This window comes from Ursus arctos, unplaced genomic scaffold, assembly GCF_023065955.2.
Source record: "Ursus arctos isolate Adak ecotype North America unplaced genomic scaffold, UrsArc2.0 scaffold_1, whole genome shotgun sequence".
Lineage (NCBI taxonomy): Eukaryota > Metazoa > Chordata > Mammalia > Carnivora > Ursidae > Ursus > Ursus arctos.
The window spans coordinates 6,085,112-6,100,478 of record NW_026622763.1 but is presented as its reverse complement, the minus strand read 5'-3'; positions in this window follow the sequence as shown (position 1 = coordinate 6,100,478).

The following is a 15,367-nucleotide window of genomic DNA, read 5'->3' as shown; positions in this document are numbered from 1 at the left end:
AAAAGATTGCACTTAGGGCAATTTGTGACATTGAAAAGGGTCTTATGGCATGATACAAGAGAGAGAGAGAGGGGACAGGCTGAAACTGATGGACAGAGATAGACAGACATTTATAGCAAACAGAGACAGAAGGAGTGGTGAGAGGCAGCTGGTACAGCCTGTGAATGGAGGGGAATAAAAAGGGGTGATTGGCCGATGCCAATTGTGTGCATGATTTTTAGACACTCTTTTGAATTACTCAACTATTGATCATACACAAAGTCCTTGATACTTAATGAGCCATTCTTTTGCTTTCTTCATCTTATTGTCAGTGTTTAATAACATATGGATGATAACCTGACATGCTGTAGAAAGATGAGGTGATGTTATAATTGCCTTAGCAATTATAATAGCTGACAAAATGAAACAAACAGCAAAAGTGGGATTTTAAAAGCTGAGCTTTTATTCCTCCCTTATTTAACTTTTAATTGGAAACACTTAGCTTTTATTTACTCTAAAAAGTAATGATTTTTGCCAGAGGAAGATCTATCTCTTTAATGTCAAGAATGATTCTCTTCTTACAAAAAAAGAAAGTGGGAAATAATGGATCTTGGAGCATTCATTTATTTATGAGATTCAATTTGCCCAGTTCTTTAAAGTGTGCTACATTCCTGCTCTGCTTCTGGACATTTACATAAAATTCAAATGTCCATGCTAATTACATTTGCTAAATCTTCCTTAAGGAGAGAGTCTGAGACTATTTTCAAGGTTTCAAGTTCCTGACTTGAGATGACCAAAAATTTCTTTTGAAAATTGAGTTATTCCTATCATTAATATGGTTGAACTGGAAGGGAAGATGACAAGATTCTGTTTCTTCTCTATAAATAATTTCTAATAAATCAAGCCCTACTTTGCATCACAAATAATGTTATCATTTGCTTTTCCTTTGTGGAAGGATAGTTTCTAAGCTTTAGATGATAAATTGGAGATTTCCGTATAAAGTGCCTTGCTTGAAAACACGTAGTTAGACTATGAGTCAGGATTTCTGACCCAGTGTATCCTTCACTGATGTAGGGAAGATGTTGGGGTTCAAAGCTGATGATCAAGAAAGAATTCTTGAGACATCTTCGGTGCAAGAAGGTGGTTTTGTTAAAGCACCAGGACAGGACTCAGGCAGAAAGAACTTCACCAGGGTCATGAGGAGTGGCCCATTATATACTTTCAAGTTGGAGGGGGTTACAGGTAGCTTAAGGCTCTGAGGAATTTTGGAAGCAAGGTTTCCAGGACCTTGAGGGGGCTAGCAGCTGTTGGGAAAAGGTCATTAATTACAGTTTAATAAAACCTTAGTCATTAGACCCTTCAGATGTATATCAGAGATCCACATGCCTGGGGGGTGATTACCAACACATATCTTGGGGGGTTTAGAGATAAAGGAAGTTTCCCAAGGAATTTTTATATGTTAAAGTAGACTCACGGGAGCCTGGGGGTCAGGCTAAGATTGCCTTTTGCCCTTAGCAAAGTATTAACATAGAGGTAGCTGAGTTTCTAGAGAAATGTCACTCTGCCTGTTTCAAGGACTTGTCAGTGGGCTGTAGGCAGTAAGGAAATTTAATTCTTCTTTTGCCTTTGCCTCCCACATCATTCACTACTGCTCCCAGGGCAGGATCTGACTAACCGAAATGGCAACCCTGCTTCAGAACTTCATTGATGGTGGGTACTGATAAACCTCCTCATGTGGATTCTGAGCATCGTTGGTCTCCTGATCTCAGGAGCGGCTCATCCTTACCTTTAAGTGTTTATACCTAGAATTCTAACCTTCCGTCTGGTACTAGGACAATGATAGCATTTAGGGTTGGAAATGTCACTGGAAGTCAGCAAGTCGCTCTGAGATGAGAGAACTAAGTTCAGAATGATTAACCAAGTCACACCTCCCTAGAGGTAAGGACAAGCCTCTAACTGTGGTTCTGTCCTTAATACAATTCTTCCTTCAAAAATCACCCACTACTTAGCACTTATTTGTGTTGCATAAGATGGGGGGTTGGGTTTTGAAAATGTTTACTTTTTATGGAGAAAACATTCATTTGGGAAAAAAGTATAACCTTCTCATTTAGGTATCTTTTACATATATGACTATTTTGTGAAATAAAAACTGTTTGTTTCAGGGAGTTAAATTTGAAAAGATTTTATTTTGGAAAAACTTTAAGAGGTGCTAATTCAAATTATTTATGAATGTGCTCATTTGAATTCCCGCAGAACTTTAAAGGAATCCAACCTTCTTTATTTCTGCTAGTTTTGTGAGAAGCAGGCAAAAGCTTAAACATAAGAGTAAACATAAGAGTCCATCAGTACTTTAGCACAACAGAGAACTGCGTTGTTGTCTGAGGAAGGGACTTCTACAGTATAAAACACACACAGAAGCGATTCATTACACAAGGAGAAAAATGAAAAGGAAAAAGACTCTTGAACTTACTAAAAACAGGACTTCCCTTTGTGCCTTTTGATCTGTCAGTATGAGTAAGCCCATAAGCAAAGCAGACAGGATAGTCTCCCTTGCTTTTCCTCCCCTCTTGTGTTGTGTGTTGCTTTCAGTCACTGGAAGGGGCCTGAGTGACAGTGCAGAGGAGCCATTAGAACTTTACTTTAGGGCAGCAGAGCGAGGACTGGACTCTCACAACAGCTGACCCACCACAAAAGCTACATAAAAGAGCTTCTATTGTTGCTATTCTTGGTGTTCCCAATTAAGAATTTAGAAATTGATTTGGATGACAAAAGATTGATTGAAATAGGCAAACATTATTAAACATTTAATTCATAATTGTTTAAAGCAATAGTGACAATAAGAAATACATATTGAATTTTGTGCCTGGTTCCTGGCAGGTCCCTGAATTTCCTGGATGATGAGAGTGATAACATCTTCCTTACTCATAATAAGCCCCTTTAAACCATACCTGAGTTTATGCAAATAAGGTGACCTTGGGGGTCCTTAGATACCATCAGAATGGGGACTGTTTGTGATTAGATGGTTTGAATTTAGAGCTCTACTCCCAAATTCTGGGCAGGGAGGAGGGTTAGGAAACTGAGTCAATCGCCAATGACCAATGCTCTAATCAATTATGCCTATGTAATGGAACTGCCATAAAAATCCCTGAACAACAGCGTTTGGAGAGCTTCCAGACTGGTGAACAGCTTCCAAGTTGGTGAACACAGCAAAGTGCTGGGAGGATGAAAAGGACACAGAAGCTCTGCTCCTCGCACCCCCACAACTGCCCTATGCATCTCTTCCATCTGTTCCTGAGCTATATCCTTTACTATAAACTGGTAAATGTTAGTAAAGTATTTCTCTGAGTTCTGTGAGCTATTCTAATAAAGTATTGAGGGGGTTATGAGAACTTCCTGAGGTGCAGGTGTCTGGGACTTGTGTTAGCAGTCTGGAGTGGGGACAATCTTGTGGGCCTGAGCCCTTACACCGTGGGGTCTGTGGTAAACCAAGACAGCAAATGTCATAATTGAAATGAGCTATATAACACTCATAGGTGTCTGGAGACTTGGAGAATTGGTTGTGTGATGAAAAACACCCACACATTGGGGTGTCAGAAATCTTCAGGGGAAATGCAGTTCAGAAACATACTTTAAGTAAAAAAGTTCTCAGAAAAAAGGGATATTTTGAAACATTTTGTAGTCCTTACAGCTTGATTTTATATGAAGAAGACACCAGAATTGTAAAATCTGAATTAAATAAGTCTATGAAAGTATTTTTCTAAAATAATAAAATTCAATAATTTTGGCCTATGAAGATTCCTGGAGACATTTGTTATTTCATTTTTATAGTCTTTACTTCTCTGTCCCTCCATCTTTCTCTCTCTCTCTCTCTCTCTCTCTCTCTCTCTCTGTATCTCCTACATTTAATGAAGAGTGACTATGTATTAGTCACTTTCCCAGAAATAGAGCACAGTAATCAGTCCAGATCCTTCATAAGTAGAAAGACTGATATGCAAACAAATATCTATAATAGAATGTAATTTTTTAAAGGAAATTATCTCTACTTCTCTGAGGGATCATAGAAGACTTGCCATTTTGGGAAGCAGGTGACATTTAAGATGCAACTTGAAGAATGAACAACATTTTAACAATGCTACAATTTTAACATGAAGCAATGATAGAGATTAAAAAAAGCATTCAAGAAAACTATGAGTAGTCTGGGCTTCTTTGGATTTGAATTCATGGAGGGATATTTATTTTGGTGGCATAGGAATACAAAAACTGAGAATGGCAAGGCAGTTTGAAATTATATTATGGAAGTTTTGGTTGGATTGCCAAGAACTTTGGACTAAGCTCTTTAAGTAATGGCAGTCTAGTTTATACTTTTCAAAGAGAGAGTAGATTAATCTGTTTGGATTAAGAAATCATTCTTTGAAGGATGGAAAGGCGAGAGTTTGGGGAAAGGAAAAGAGGTGGCAAGGTACTAAATCATGAAATTTATGAAGCGTGTCCACAGCAAAGGTGGAACAGTGGAGAAAGGACAGAGTCAAAGAATGTGAGGATGGTTTAGAAAAACAATTTATTATTCATTCATTCATTCATTCATTCATTCATTCACTTAAAAATATTTTAGTTAACTATTGGAGAAAAGACTTAGCTTCACTTCATTGTAAAAGAAGCTTAAAATGTGCAGACCAGAAGGTGTAGAAATGCAAAGGATATTTCTGAGCCATAAAACACTTGCCATTTCAGGAGTTGGGAGTGGAAAGGTATTGACAATCAAAGATTAGGTTTGAAGGACTTAGTAAGACATACTGAATTTGAATTTATTCTGAGGCTTATGTGGGATATAAATAGATTCTTCATCACATTTGTATTTTAGCATAATTTTTCTGGTAACAATATGGTATTAAATTTGAAGAAGTAATGGCACGTTTCTTAAGTTTATCCCTGTGATTATTTTACCTTGGAGGATGAAGAAAGGATAGAATACATGAGCCTGTGTATCACAATTTTGTACAAAATATATTATCATAATTATATCCATTGTAAAATGGTGAACCTCATCCTTCATAACTATTTTGAACTTGGTCAATAAAATCTGGCTATGAAAATATTTTTATAAATATTATAAAACATTGTTCTCTAAATAAGACCAAAAAGTTGTACCACCACTATGCAAACTGCCAACTCAGCAGAAGTAAAACATCAATGAAAACTAAGTCCCACTTATGGCACTCTGATGGGCACTTCTGTCTTTGTTTACTATATTAAACAGTATCCAATTTTTTAAAAAATTCCTTTAGCATGCCTTTAAAAATGTGTTCAATATTCAATTGTATAGAATTATAGAGGTTAATTTGTTATTTAAGAGTTAACTAACAGAATTTGATAATCTGTCTGTTTCTCTGTGCTAAATCACCAAAATAATTCAGAGAACTTTTTGGAAAAAGACAAACCTGACATAAGAAAGTGTGGCTAAAAATCTATGCTAATAATGTTGGTGAGGTATACTGTGTGTCTGAAAACCTGGGTATATGAGTATTTAAGGGACAAAGGAAGATGTTGAATGAGGGAAGGAGTCAGGGTTGAATAGATGTATAGATTAAGTTTGTAGTGGTGTGGTCCCAAGATTGAGTAGCTTCTGCCTGAAGATTCTAGTGTCTCAAGAACAGAAGTCAAGAGTCATCTATTGAGAATAAGAGGAATCAAAGAAGTTGAGCTTCATGGTAAAGTCTGAAAAATCGGAAATGTGAGAACACTCTGCTTGATTGATAGAATTTCCAGGCAACCCAAGGTGTAGAGGCTTCAGTTCACACATTTATCATCTCTATAGCCATACAAAGAAGCTTAGGTTTAGAAACAACTGATTAAAGATCAAGCAAAAGGATCAAATCAGGGATGGTTCTTAAAGGAATAAAAGGGGAAGAAACTGAACACAATAGCAAGAGAGTGCAGAATAGTGAGCCTATTGAATATACATACATGAGTAGAGCGTCATTATCTACAGATCGGAAAAGAACAGGGTTTTTAAAAAATGATTGTCTGAGACAGAGAGAGAAGTCAAAGATGTCTCCATCTTTTCTCACATAAGTTATTGAAATGCTACCTAGAACATTAATCAAAATGGAGTGCTTGAGAGAAGCATGATATGGATACAATTATTAGCAGGATATTTTGAGTTACTGTCAAGAAATCCATGGGCAGAAGATAAGTAAGCATGGAAATGAGTGATGAAGACAAATATACATTTTGAAATCATAAGCACATGGGATATCTATGAAGTAATAAAAATATTTAAAATCACCAAAAAATGGGGAGTAAAAGAAAAAAAAACTTTCCAAGGAGAGTATTATAGGAAAATACTTATTGAAGGCAGGCAAAGCAGAGAAGTGACAAGGAAGACAGAAAAGGAGAAGCTGGGAAATATGGAAATACCCAAGATATATAGTATGAAGAAAAAAAAACATACAACAATATTGAATATGAGGATAACATCAATACTTTAGAGTTCAAATAGGTGGCAAGAAAAATAATAGAATATTTTGTTTCTTTGCAAAACCAGGTTCTAAGAACCTAAGATCTTTTCTAAAACTCAATTAAATGTAACCAAATGTAAGAAGTAATGAAACAAAACTCTTTTTTAAAGAAATATTACTTGGATTCTGTATTTGACAACAGGCAAAAGGTAAAATCACACACACACACACACACACACACACCCACCCCAAAGAAAAACAAAGCAAAACAAAAACCCAAACAAGCAAAAAAATCACACACAAATACACACAATGCTTTAGTCATTCTATGTTTAAATATCCACATTACATTTAATTAACAATGATTTTAATTACATGAAATCATGCGGTTAGGAACTTTGAGTTTGAGTTGTTCACACTAAAAAGTTGTGTGACCTTGGATAGATTGCAGAATCTTCCTGACTGGCATTTCTTCTAGTGTGAAATAATGAAGTCATTCATTCTGAATATTACTCAGTTAATTGTCACAATTGTCATAATTAATTAAGAAGTTGAGACCAGAAGGGTAATAGAATGGATATGCTAATTCTCTTAACTTCTCTTAAGAATTTCTCTTGGATATAACCCCCGTTCTGATGCTAATTCACACTACAGAGCTAATAATTTTCACATGGATCTTGATAAGTCAGTCACACAGTCAAAACCCAAACTATGAGAATACTCTATATGAAATATATTACTCTTCACAAAGCAGCACCCTTAATAAAATATATTAATTTTACACCGTAATAAATAAACATTTTTGTCATTATATTGAAATAGATTGGAAGATGCAAGCATACCAATGTATGGTCTGATCATTTCTAGCATTGATTATACTTATTATGAACATAATTAGACTATAAAGATAGGGAATATTATTTCTAAGCAAGTCTTTTTTTTTCCCTCAAAGGTGTAGACACTACATATAACATTACAGAATTAGATTGAAGGCTGAATTTTAGTTTTATAAAGTAAATACCAGCCTTCATTCACCTGTGTCTACTAAACCAGTTGCTAAGGAAATCAGCAACTTGAAGAATAAGTTAGCAGGGAAATGAAATAAAATTGCCCTGGTTAATGGTTTGTGAAGGAAGCAAATGTAGGGGCTCATCTGAACCTTACCTGTGTCAATTACTTAGATGAACAGCTAACAGGCTACCTTTCAAAACACTACAAATGGTATTAGTGCGCTAAGCAGAGGAAATTGGACTCCAGATGCTGCATAAGTCAGTGACTTTGCCAAGATTTTGGTCAGAAGTATACACTTGGCAGTTGGAATTTAGCATGGGTAAGTGAAGTTTGCATAATAAAATTTAAATATTAATTGTATCTTTGAAGTAAAAAGCAAATAATGCAAACAAAATACATTAGCATAATTAAATGGATTTTAATACATTTTTCTTTCAAATTTATATTTTCAAAGACAGCAAATGGATTGGGAAAAAGATCCAAAAAATACAAATCCTAACAAATTGTGTCCTGCATGTATCACATTTTTACCAAGACTGTTAACTTCTATTTGGATTAATTTTGTATGAGCTAAATATTTCAACTCTATTAATAGATACTGTTGCTCCTGATATTTTGAAAAGCAACAAAACACAGAGTCTAAAAATTTTGCATCATCTCGGCCATGTGTTAGGTGCTTGATTTGGGCAATCTGTTTAACCACTTTTGGTCATATTTTTCTCATCTGCATAATGAGAAGTCTGTAAAATATGTATGATAAAATATCTTAAAAATAAATATCTCTTAATTAAGGCAAATTTATTTATGTAGATATGGTGATTTATTTGTATTTTATGACAAAAAGTCATTAAAGGATCACTAGTTTAAGATCAAGAACCAAGAGTTCAAATTGGTTATGCTGATGCATTATGTGACCCTGGGCAAACCACTAAATCTACTTATAAGCTCAGACCACTTCTAATGCTCCATGTTTCTCAGCCCAAGGACAAGGAGAGTAAAAGTTTTCTCTTTCTTTGGCATACAAAGAGGCCTACTTAAAAAAGGAAATTCTATTCCCAAAGAGAGCATTCAGTGAGAAGTTTTATGATTTTGATTTCTCTATATCCAACCACCATAATAGATTTCAAAAGCAACATTTATTGCAGTTATAAAAGTTCCTTAAAAACATAATTACACTTCCCAACAGAACACTATTATATAGGAAAGTCACCATTTTGCAGCCTTTTGAAACTCCAAGCTTCAAAATGTTTCAAGAAGTTATGCTCAGTTTTCAAAGGTGTTTTCAAACATTGTAATGGCTTACTTCTTGTTTGTCCATGAGGGAAATTCTCTCTAACAGAGCTGGAGAAGTAAGACATAGGTATGAAATATTGCTATTACTCTCTCATGGGGTTGGAGTTTACTGCTCCTTTACCTAATGGCGGATACCCTGTTAAGCCACCTTTCACGAACTACTGCTCTTGGTGACAAAAAAGCAGTTTACAAAATGTTGCAGGAAATGTGCAATTTTGATTCCCAGCAGGAGGTTCAGTAATGGACCCTTATCTCTTCTGCTGTCAAGCAACGCATGTCCCTGATTCCTCTCTAGTTAAAGGAAAGAGAAATAAAGGGAGAAGGAAGAAAAGGTTTTCTTTCTTTCTTCCTTACCTATGAAAAGACAATGCCCATTCATCTTGGTGTCATCTCTTATCTTTACTCTATAGAAATTATGCAAGGGAAGACTGGGGGCCTTCTCTCTCCACCAGAAGAGTTAGATTGTGTGTCCAACAGCATCCAGAGGTCATGCTGAAGCAGTGCTCTAATGAACACTCAGTTGTGAGATACAGATGGATGCAATTAAATGTTACCCAGGAAAAGAGAGATGTTAAATTTATCAAAATATGAAAAATGATATCTAAACAGTTATAGGCATGACCTTACTATTATTTGTTTATAAATAACTCAAACTTAAGTTAGAACTGTAAGGAAATGTAAATCTGAGGCCCTTATCCCCTGAGAGTGATGGCCTTTTGCTTCTCAATCCAGAACCCTTGTAGAGTGATTAATCCCTTGTCAAGTTCTCAACACTTCAAGGGGGATCATGTCTTATCCATTATTATCTCCCCAACAACAAGGAAAGAGCTAGGATAGACTAGGACAGCGTTTGCAAATTGTGGATAATGCACTGGTCTCTAAAATCCTTTTGGTAGGTCCTGACTAGCAGAGAGCGTTAGGGTAAAGAAACAGAAGAAAGTGATAGATAAATGAAGAGTTAAGTAATAGATGATAGAAAGGTAGATAGATGGTAGGTAGATGATAGATAGATAGATAGATAGATAGATAGATAGATAGATAGATGATAGGTAGATAGACAGATGATAGATAGATGATAGATGATGATGATAGATGATAGATAGATAGATAGATAGATAGATGATAGATAGATAGATAGATAGATAAATAGATAGATAGATAGATGATAGATGGATAGATAGTAGATGATAGATGATAGGTAGATAGATGATAGATTAGATAGATAGATAGATAGATAGATAGATAGATAGATGATAGATAGATAGATAGATAATAGATAGAGATAGAAAGAAGATAGATGAGGTAGGTAGATAGATGATAGATAAATAGATGATAGATGATAGAATGAAAATGATAGATGATAGATAGATGATAGGTAGATAGTAGACGATAGATAGATAGATAGATAGATAGATAGATAGATAGATAGATACGTACATACATACATATTATAGAGAATTGGCTCATAACATTATAGAGGCTGAGAAATCCCATGATCTGTATTTAGCAAGCTGGAGATCCAAAACTGATGGTGTAGTTCTAGTTCAAGCCCAAAGGCCTGACAACCAGTAGAGCTGTTGGTATAAGTTTCTTTGTGGGAGCTGGGAGGCTTGAGACACAGGAAAAGCCAATTTTTCATTTCAAGTCCAAAGACAGGAAAAGACCGATGTCTCAAACAGTCAGGTGGTTGTTCCCTCTTACTCAGCCTGTTTGCTCTATTCAGGTCTGCAACTGAATGAGGACTACCTACATTAGGGAAGTCCATCGTCTTTATCCATTCAAATGTTAATTTCATCTAAAAATACCTTCACCAAAATACCCAGAATAATGTTTGACCAAATATCTGGGCACCCCACAGCCCAGTCAAGTTGACATATACAATTAGCCTCTCTATATATGTTCAAACCCTCAGTTTATGACCACTTGGCTCTGAAAATCTAGCACTAATTGGTTTAATTTTCAAATACATATGTTCCCATTGGGCAGTGATGCTCAATGTGTATGCAGGTGCTGATTTACCAGCTGGTGAGAACCAATTACCAAGTTTTCAGGAATTTTGTTGGCTAGTTGTTAATGCATTAGTAGACTGAACTTGAGCACAAAGAATTGATATGACAGTATTTGACAAACATTATAAATCAGAGCCCTTTTTTTTTAAACCCAGAGGACTGATTATTAAACATTATAGTGCTGCTATGATGTCTAAGGAGCAGTGAGAGATGAAAATTTTTACGAGATATTTGAGATTTATTAAAGTTTTTAAATATCCCATTTTTGTTCGGTCTGTGATTTCATAATACATGACCTACTCATTTATACTTCTTATGAATGCATATATCATTATTATTGCTATTATTGGAAAAATTGCAAAAAAGATTCATTTTACTCTGGAGGCTTAAGTTAAATAAATATACTACCTCGATAGATATGGATCACAATCAGTGGATGTCACGATGTGGGTTCATCTTGATAAGATGATTTAGTTTCCCTGCTCACAACCACATTTATTCTTCCAAGAGTGATTTAAATTGGTTCCAAATTGAAGATATGACCATATTTCAGAATCATCAAAAAAAAAAAAAAAAAAAAAACAAATGGAGGGGAGGATAAATTCTAAAAACTAAGTCTCTCTTCTTTTTTTTATTATAATAGTATTTTTTATTATATTATGTTAGTCAATATACAGTACATCCCTGGTTTTTGAAGTAAAGTTCAATGATTCATTAGTTGCGTATAACACCCAGTGCACCATGCAATATGTGCCCTCCTTACTACCCATCACCAGCCTATCCCATTCCTCCACCCCCCTCCCTTCTGAAGCCCTCAGTTTGTTTCTCAGAGTCCATAGTCTCTCATGGTTCATTCCCCCTTCTGATTACCCCCCCTTTCTTTATCCCTTTTCTAAGTCTCTCTTCTACACGCTCCTTCACGAGACACTTTAGCCACCTCCAACAGTTTCTTATATATACTCCAAATATTGTCTGAAATTGCACACACATAAACACACATTCACTCACACCTACAATATACATATTTGGAAGAAAAAGAGAAAAAAAGAGGAAGAGAAAGAAGGAGAATAATTTAATAAACTTAATTCATCTTTTACTCAGTTCCAATATACCAAACCTATTGCATCTATATCCCTAAACACTTCCCTAGAATATTTTAAATTAATTCTTAATCACCACATCGTTTCTGCTATAACTATTTCAGTATATATGTACAAAAATTAAGATTCACATAGTTATAAGCATATGAGATCTACCACTATTATGACAGTGCTGGGGGCTCCGCTGATCTTCTCCCCCATTGAAACAAGTAAAAGCTATATTTAAAATTTTCCATTTAAAGCCTGTGGGAAAGTCTGAAGGATAAAGAGCCAATGGATAAATATCTACTTAAGAACATGAACAAAAATTTGGTAAGAAAGGTGAAAGTTTGTAGTATTTGAACTAAGACTGCTCTCTCTCTCTCTTCTTTCACATCTTAGTGAGGTAGAGACTATACACCGGGCTGTTTCAGCAAAGAACATTTAAATCTTCTCCCCCATCCTCAAGCAGAGGACTTCATTCCTGGATAGAACAGGGTAAGTCCTGCTGAGTGCAGTTAAGAGGTGGGGGTTCTCTTCTGGGGCTTTGTCCCCACTCATATAATGGAGGCTTACATTATAAGTCTCCTTGGGCACAGCATGTTGAGAAGACTGGGGGCCTCATCATCTTTTCCCTGGTACATGAGGCAGTGGTTTCATGGCAGGCCCTCTTGCCAACTCTCCTAGAGCAGGAGTGTCACTCAGAAAGAAGCTTGCTGTGGTCCCTACACTTAGTCTAGAGCTCTGGTTCAAAGATTTTGCCTAGAGAAGATCCAGACTATAAAATGGCTCCTAATCTCTTCCCAAAGGAACTGAATTTATTTACAACAGAGTGAAGAAATTCGGGCCTAAAGGCATTCTTAAGAACAGTGGAGGTTGTGGTGAAGGACAATTGGGAGGAGATTCAAGACAGAAGTTAAAGTTTTAGCCAGCTGGTGTGCTGTAGAAAACTAGGAAGTAAGCTGAAAGGAGTCTTCCTGGGGTCAGAACAGATATCAAGCACTGACATCAGAAACTACTGTTGTGAAGAAACTACAATTTGGTTTATTAATTTCTACAGCAATTTATGCCACAAAGCAGTGTTGAAACAATTAAATAATCAGCAGCAAATGGTGGAACCTGACACCTGGACATGATCAAGGAATGTAGTGGAAGAGAGCCCTACCAAAGCCTTGCCTTCCCATGGTCACTGTGGGCATACCCAAAGCCTTGCCTTCCCATGGTCACTGTGGGCATACCCAAAGCCTTGCCTTCCCATGGTCACTGTGGGCATACCCAAAGCCTTGCCCCCGTGAGGAGCAACAAGAAAGGCTTAACACAGTAGGAGGAGAAATAGATGTCACTGAAATAAGGCAACCAAAGACACAACAAAGACACAGAAAAATAACAATAATAGCCCCTCTCAGGGCTGGGAGGATGGACTCAGAGTTGCAGCAATATATTATCTAAAATGTTCAATTTTAAAAAAACATTATGAGGCATGCAAAAAAGCAGGATATTATGATCCACACACTGGAGGAAAAAACTGTAGGCAAGACTTTAAGAGTGACCAGACGTTGGATTTACCAGGAAACAACTTCAAAATAGCCATTATAAACACGTTCACAGAACTAAAATAAACCATTATTAAAGAAATAAAGGAAGTACAAGTTCACCAAATAGAAAATATTAATAAAGAGATAGAGATTACAGAAAGAACAAAATGGAAATTCTGGTGTTGAAAAGTATAATAACTGAAATTAAAAAAGAAAATAGTGGGACCTGTGGGTGGATCAGTCACTTAAACATCCAACTCTTGATTTTGGTTCAGGTCATGGTCTCAGATTCATGGGATAGAACCCCACATCAGGGTCCACACTCTGTAGAGTTGGCAGTGATTTGAGCTGGTGGAAGAAGGAATAAGCAAACTTGAAGATGGATTGATAGATTTTGCAAGCCAAAGAACACAGAGAAAAAAGAATGAAGAAAAATGAAGACAACTTCAGAGAAATGTGGGACACCATTAGGCACACCAACATATGCATAATACAAGCACCAGAAAGAGAAGAGAGAAAGGAGCAGAAATATATACAAAGAAATAACAGCAGAAAACTTCCCAAATTTATTGAAAAATAATAACCTACGTGTCCAAGAAGGTCAATAAATTCCAAGTACAATAAAATCTCAAAGTTATCCACAAACATAAGCATCATAATAAAAAGGCTGAATGTCAAAAACGAGATGAAAATCTTGAAAGCAACAAGGAAAAAACAACAATAACAACAACAACACAGCAATTTGTTAACTTACAAGGGAACCCCAATAAGATTTACAACTGAGTTCTCATCGGAAATGCTAGAGACCACAAAGCAGTGGGAAAATTTACTGAGTGCTCAAAACAAAACAAAACAAAACAAAACAAAACAAAACAAAAACAAACTATAAACCAAGAATCCTGGGTCCAGTAAAGCTTTCTTTCCAAAATAAAAGTAAAATGTTTTCCCGGATAAACAAAAAATGCAAGAATTTGTTGCTAGCCAACATGCCTTGGAAGCAATCATAAGAAAGTTTTTCAGGCTGGGAGCAAGTCACCCCAGCCAGCAATTCCCATCCACAATGAAAAGCAAAGACCATTGGTAAATGTATTTATAAGACAGTTTAAATGTTTACTTTCCTTCTTTCCTCTCTTATTTTAAAAGCACTTGAATAAAATAAGTATAATGTATTGTTAGGTCTATAACATAGAGAAATACAATATATATGTGTAAAATATTTGTAGATAACAGCATGGAGGAGGTGAGTAGAAGCAACACTGTATAGAACTAAGGAAGTGACTACAGATGATGATGTTATAATTATAGCAATGTATCCTTGAGGTGTGATATGTATAACAATAAAACGGGGGGGGAGAATAGAGTTATACAGAAGTAATGTTTATATCTCTGGAATTAAACCGGTATAAATCTAAAGTTGATTTTGATAAGTTAAGATGTATATGGTAAACTCCAGAGCAATCACCATAAAAAATTTAAGAGATAGAGTGAAAAAAAAATGAATAAAGAAATTTAAATGCTACGTTAGAAAACATTTACTAATGGGGAAGAATTTTGTGAAAGAGGAATAGAGAAACAAAAAAGATGTAAGAAACAGAGTAAAAGGGCAGATAACAACAATAGCAATGAATGAAATGTACCAAACATTTTAATCATAAGAGAGATTTGAAGGCTGAATTAAAAAAAAAAGATCTGAAAAAAAATTTAAAAAATGATCTGGTTATATGCTGTCTACAGGAGAAATGTTTTGATTCAAAGATATGATAGATTGATGGGGTGTCAGGTGGCACAATTAAGTTTCCGACTCAGTTTCAGCTCAGGTCATGATCTGGGTGTCATGAGATCGAGTCCCACATCAGATTCTAGGCTCAATGCAGAGTCTGCTTAAGATTCTCTCTCCCTCTGTCCCTCCCACCCCTGCTCTTTCTCTTTCTCTAAGATAAATAAATCTTAAAAAAAAGATACAATAGTTTAAAATCAATGCTTGGAAAAAGTAATATCATGCA